General features: G+C 35.2%; 1 non-coding gene across 1 annotated transcript; it reads right to left on the bottom strand.

The window, feature by feature from the left end:
* LOC141688615 (small nucleolar RNA R71) lies at positions 1-107 on the bottom strand. Its single transcript, XR_012562049.1, has one exon. It is a non-coding gene; the product is annotated as a small nucleolar RNA R71 (small nucleolar RNA).
* Between the last annotated feature and the right edge of the window lie 7,112 nt (positions 108-7,219).

Raw genomic sequence — 7,219 nt, 5'->3', positions numbered from 1 at the left:
GCAATCAGGAATGCTCTTACCCAGTTTGCTCAGCAAACTGGGGAATCTCTGTGTCAGGCTTGGGATCGATATAAGGAGATGCTAAGGAAGTGCCCACACCATGGCATGCCTGATTGGATGATTATTAATTATTTTTCCAATGGATTGGGTGCTACTTCTAGACCCATGCTTGATGCAGCATTAGGAGGAGCCTTGTGGGCTAAGAGTTACGATGAAGCTTATGAACTTATTGAACTGATGGCTGCTAATTGAAAGAGATATGTCCTAAGTCCAATCATGTATGATAATTTAGGAATAACATTTATGTAATCTGTTTTGATTTCATTGATATTAATAAAAGACTTGTTTTGTTTTTATTGCGGACTCTATCTATTTAAATGTTTAAATAAGATATACCACAGTTTAGAGTAAAGCTTTTTATGGATTGTGATGAGATCATAATAATGAGACCTAAAAGATGATAACTCTAAACTTAAATAGTTCCTGGTCGTAGGATTACTAACTGATAATTAATAATCCGCAAAGATCGGTACATACTATGCTTGCTTCATTATGAAGGATGTCTGTTCTCATAGACATTTATGTGGTGACACTATAGCTAGTATGTAGGTGCTTATTATAGAATATGTTCACTGAACATGACTCACACAGCTGAACAACTGATGGAGTTCACTCACGTGTCATCAGTTGTTCACATAGTGATAGTTGTACAAGTATCCTTAGACTTGAGGTCATCATAGTCATCTTGTGTACACTGAACTATGCTTTGGTTTAGTTCTTAGTCTCAAGGGACAATTATAAAGGCTCTACTGGGTATAGGAATTTGTACACGAAGATAGTGTATGATCAATAAAGGATCTACCCCTTCTAATGTAGGAAGAGAATGTTCAATGCTGACCCACTTATGTTAATTCAGGAATCTCTGGCCAGAGTGAATGAAATTAGAAAGGAGTTTCTAATTTACATTAAATAGAACTAAGCATAGTGAATGGGAAAGCAAGTGATTAAATAAGATAGGCTTGACACAAGTTCCATGCCTTGTATTTAATCGTGACATTGCAGGGTAGAAGAAATTAATTGTACGGTAACTACTCACTGAATAGGTTCTTGGTATTCTAAGTAGTGAATTCGTATTATCCGGATAGTCGCGATATGCTGATAAGTATCCCTCACGATGTAGAATAAATATGATTAATTAATTAATCATATTTAATGAATTAGAGAATTTATATAAATAATGATAAAATAGTTTTATTATTATTTATTTCTACTACCAGCTTAATATTGAACCTACAGGGCCACACCATAAAAGAGAATGATTTAATGGTGGATAAATTAATTAATAATGGCTGATAATTATTTATTTATGAAATAAATAATTAATTGGCAAATTTAATAATTGATTAAATGAGATTTAATTGATTATAAATTAATTAAGAAAAAGTTCTTAATATTATTAATTAAGAATTTAATTTTTGGAAATTAAATCAAGTGAGAGAATTATTTCTAAAGTGTTTAGAAAAATGATTAATAATTAAAAGGTGTTTTAATTATTAGTGAGAATAATAAAAGGTTAATAATAATATTTTATGGGAAAATTTTTAGCTGAAAATTTTGCCTATAAATATACTATTATAGACCCTATTTTTGTCTCAACCAAAAATATTTACAAAACCCTAATTCTCTCCATCTCCTCCTCCTTCATTACATCATTTTCTTGGTGGACACCGGTGAAGTGCTTCACACTTGAGGAGCAGCTGCTAAGGATCTCCGTTCATCGTTTTTGGATCGCCATTAAAGACCTCCATCTTTCCATTAACGTAAAGCTTCTTAAGGTAAACATACTGAACTACGAATTAAATATTATTTTTCGCATGGATCCTGCGGAGGGTTTCATTTTTTTTAAGATTTAAATTTACGTTTTCGCCGTTTATGTGCTAAAAACCCTTCAATGGCATCAGAGCTACTTGCGAAAAGTTTTTAATTCGTTTATGTGTTTAACTGTTTTCGATATATGAGCATGTACGTGATTCACCATGATTTGATGTTGATATAATATGCTTATATATGTATGGTTTTGAATATATGATATTCATGTAAGTTGTATAATCATAAGATGATTATGTAATCTGTATATATACTGATATATACATGATTTATGTTTGTTCTAATTATGAAAATCATATTAGATACGGATTCTGAATTGGCTGCTGCAGATTTGCTGAAATCTGGGTCTGGTGTCCGATTTACGCAAACGAATACCCTATTCCATAGGTAAATGAGCGTCTGAACAAAACTGATAGAAAAAGCTATCAGCGACTCGTCTGTAAGGCGTTTGACGTCGTTTACTGCCCGTAAACAGTGATTCTTGTTTTTCTGATTTGATTCTGATAATGATTTTTGTCATATTTTCTTTTTATGATTAGATCATGGATAATATGATATGTTAAGATCAGATTATGTGTTTTAACATGCTTTTATGTGTTGTATGAGCATGATGGATGGTTATGGCCTTTCGACCTTAGTGTAATGGTTTTGGTTTTGGTTTTAAATACAACTTGCATGTCGTCAATCTTTGTAATCATAAATCTCGAATGTAACTCGAGTTATTCTTGTAAGTTCATTAGATTAGTTTTACTTTCAATCATGTAATGTAATTGAAGACTCAAGAAGGCTATCCAATGGAGGTGATACAAAGAAGAAGACGAGGCATACAAGAAGTCTAAACAAAGAAGAAGACTTATGTAATAAGTAGTTGTATTTATTTCCATCACCATATTAGATTGACCTTGATCTTTATCATGAGCTTGATAAAGATCACATAGGATGGGGCCATAACCAAACATATTTACTTTATTGTACTTTATATTTACTTGTTTATTTAATTTTATACATGAGATATATGCCTATGTTTACCATGCGATGATAGATTTAGGTGAACTTAAATCAATATAAGGCGTGCTCTAGAAAATCTAGAATTGGAATCATTTATTGCCTTAAAAATAAATATTATGAATACGATCATGAGATTCTTGTGTTTATGAAACACATAATTGAATATGAATTTTCAATATTGAGAGAAAGGATGATTCTGTCAACAACAGATTTCTATCTGTAAGAAAGGGTTATTAAGTGACGCCTCTTGACAATGCTCCACCCGATCTGGGAATCATCTGATTATCGATTATTGATTTGAAATATTTAATTTAAAAGGAAGAATCTCTTTATAATATGATTATGATTGTAACGTAATATAATCCCTCTAAAATTAAATAATATCAAGTAGTAATTGGCCAATGACACAACGGGCTTGTGTCGGTCATAGCCTTCCAACATGGTAGAAAGTGGTTCTTATTTTTAAATCATTGTTGTTTCGTGCTACAGCCGAGGGCTTTGATTTTGAAATAAGAAATACTTGTCTATTACATAGAGATGTGTACATTGAATTAGAATCTAAAGGTCGGTACGTGCTACAGCCGTGGGCCGTTGGAGACTGATTCAATTGTACGAAATGTTGGGTTAGACTTGACTTAGAATATTGAGTTTGTCATGCCACAGCCGTGACTCAATTATTCAAGAGGCTAAACTTATATTAGGGAATAACATAAGATGTAATTGACAAGAGTTGTCTGCCTATTGAACATCACATGACGTTTCGTGCCACAGCCAAGGTTGTGTGATGGAATGTAGGATCCCTATTCCCACTAGCATTATGAATGCTTAATTTTCACTTAGGGGGTTGAAAAAAATTAGGGTAAACTAGTGGGAGACACTTATGAATAAAGACCCGATTCATATAGTGTTTTGAAATGAAATTGAATATTTGTTAAGTGTTGTTATGTGTTTATCATTTACAGATTTACTATATTCGTCATGTCTTCTGCACTATCACTCCGGAGCATACTAGATGCTCACAAGTTAACTGGTCCTAATTTAGCTGTTTGTTTTCACTGTAACAAGTTGGGGCACTGGAAGAGGAACTGCAAGGTTTCCCTTGCAAATTGAAGAAGAAGAAGGGTAGTAAGACTACCGCTTCTGATTCAGGCATGTTCATGATCGAAGTTAATATGTCACTAGGTCAAATTTCTACCTGGGTATTAAATACCGCCCGTGGTTCTCATATTTACAATTCGTTGCATGGACTAAAAGGAAGTAGGACTCTTGAAAAAGATGAGGTGATTCTACGTATGGGCAATGGAGCAAGGGTTGCGGCCATATCTGTAGGATCATTTAGTTTACATATGCCTACGGGAAAGACTATTATTTTGAATAATTGTTATTACGTTCCCTCTATTGTGGGGAATATTGTTTTTATTTCTATGTTGGATGTGGATGGTTTTTCATTTATTATTAAGAATAATGAATGTTCTATCCTTAGAGATAATGTTCTTTTTGGACGTGGCATTTTAAATAATGGTCTGTATGTATGTGACGTAGAGCATGATTTACTTCAGATTGAACAAACTAATAAAAGAAAATGAGATGATGAAAATCTAACCTATTGATGGCACTGTAGGCTAGGTCATATTAGTGAAAATAGACTGCGGATATTGGATAAGGAAGGGTTATTTGACCCCTTTGATTTTTGAATCATATCCTACATGCGAGTCTTTTCTATTGGGCAAAATGACCAAATCTCCATTTAGTGGACATGGAGAGAGGGCTGCAGATTTGCTAGGATTGGTACACACAGATGTATGTGGACCAATGTCTACGCAAGCCATGGGTGGATTTTCGTACTTCATTACTTTCATAGATGATAGATCTAGATTCGGATATGTTTATTTGATGAAACACAAGTCTGAAGCCTTTGAAAATTTCAAAGAATATAAACATGAAGTGGAGAAACAAACCAAACACAGTATTATAACTCTTCGATCAGATCGAGGTGGTGAATACTTGAATGGAGAGTTTCTAGATTATCTCAAAGAAAATGATATAGTCTCCCAGTGGACTCCTCCATATACTCCACAGTTGAATGGGGTATCTGAAAGGAGAAATCGAACTTTGTTAGACATGGTTTGGTCCATGATGAGCTATGCGAATGTTCTAGTATTCCTATGGGGTTATGCATTGGAAACCTCAGCATATTTACTGAATAAGGTGCCTTCCAAATCTATTCCTCAAACACCATATGAGATATGGAAAGAAAGGAAACCGAGTCTTAAACACGTTAAGATTTGGGGATGTCCAGCTTATGTCAAGAAAGTTGACCCAGATAAGCTGGAATCTCGATCCGTAAAATGTAATTTTGTGGGATATCCTAAAGAGACTTTGGGGTATTACTTTTACACCGATCATCGGGTGTTTGTCTCCAGACATGCTACCTTCTTGGAAAAGGAGTTTATCCTTGAAGGAAACAGTGGGAGCAATATTGAACTTAATGAAGTTCAAGAAGCACAAACTACCACGGATCAAGTAAAAATACCTGTTCAGACTGAACAACCTTCTGTAGAACAGCCCATTCGTAGGACAGGGATAGTGTCTCGCCAACCTGAGAGGTATTATGGCCTTGTCATTGAGAATGACAATGAGTTGTCAATCATTAATGATGACGACCCTGTGACCTATAATGAGGCTATAAGTAGTTTTGCTCAGAGAAATGGCATAATGCCATGAAATCTGAAATGGAATCTATGTATAACAACCAAGTGTGGACTCTGGTTGAGGCGCCTGAAGGTGTTAAGCCTATTGGGTGCAAGTGGGTATACAAAAGAAAGATTGGAGCAGATGGCCAGGTGGAGACCTATAAGGCCAGGCTCGTGGCAAAAGGATTCAAACAAAGGCAAGGGATTGACTTTGATGAAACTGTTTCGCCTGTAGCCCTGTTAAAATCAATTCGGATTTTGCTTGTGATTGCTGCTTACTACGACTATGAGATCTGGGAAATGGACGTGAAAACGACCTTCCTCAATGGGAACTTGAGGAGGAAGTGTATATGACATAGCCAAAGGGTTGTCTTTCCAAGGGAAATGAACACCTAGTGTGTAAGCTGCTGTAAACCATATATGGTTTAAGGCAAGCTTCTCGTAGATGGAACATCCGTTTTGATGAGACAATCAAAGAGTTTGGTTTTATCAAAAACATAGATGAACCATGTGTCTGCAAGAAGGTTAGTAGGAGCACGGTAACATTTCTTGTATTGTATGTGGATGACATACTTCTTATAGGAAATGATATACCGATGCTACAATCAGTCAAAGTATGGCTATCAAAGAACTTCACCATGAAGGACTTGGGAGAAGCATCCTACATTCTCGGTATGAAGATCTATAGAGATAGATCTAGAAGAATGATAGGTCTTACCCAGGGTACATACATCCAGAAAGTGCTTAAAAGGTTTAGCATGGAAAACTCCAAAAGAGGTCTCATACCGATGAGCCATAGAGTGTCCCTTTCCGAAAAAAAGTCTCCTAAGACACCTGAGGAAAGAGAGCGTATGAGTAAGATTCCTTATGCAACGCGATGTTGTGTACAAGGCCTGATGTTGCTTATTCAATTAGTGTGACGAGCAGATATCAGTCTAATCCAGTTGAAGACCACTGGAAAGCAGTGAAAAACATCCTTAAGTACTTGCGAAGGACTCATGACATGTTTCTTGTTTTTGGTGGTGAATCTGAGTTGAAAATAGAGGAGATGTCAATATCGAGAGAGTTGACACACATAACAACGTATCAGACCCACTCACAAAGCCACTTTCTCAGAGTCACTTTGATCATCATAAAGACAAGATGGGTATTAGATACCAGAGTGATTCGCTTTAGTATAAGTGGGAGATTGATAGAGATATGTCCTAAGTCCAATCATGTATGAGGATTTAGGAATAACTTTTATGTAATCTGTTTTGATTTCATTGATATTAATAAAAGACTTGTTTTGTTTTTATTGCGGGCTCTATCTATTTAAATGTTTAAATAAGATATACCACAGTTTAGAGTAAAGCTTTTTATGGATTGTGATGAGATCATAATAATGAGACCTAAAAGATGATAACTCTAAACTTAAATAGTTCCTGGTCGTAGGATTACTAACTGGTAATTAATAATCCGCAAAGATCGGTACATATTATGCTTGCTTCATTATGAAGGATGTCTGTTCTCATAGACATTTATGTGGTGACACTATAGCTAGTATGTAGGTGTTTATTATAGAATAAGTTCACTGAACATGACTCACACAGCTGAACAACTGATGGAGTTCACTCACGTGTCAGCAGTTG

Source organism: Apium graveolens, chromosome 9 (genome assembly GCF_009905375.1).
Source record: "Apium graveolens cultivar Ventura chromosome 9, ASM990537v1, whole genome shotgun sequence".
Classification (NCBI taxonomy): Eukaryota; Viridiplantae; Streptophyta; class Magnoliopsida; order Apiales; family Apiaceae; genus Apium; species Apium graveolens.
Note: the sequence above shows the minus strand (reverse complement) of the source record. Positions and strands in the feature narration are given on the sequence as shown.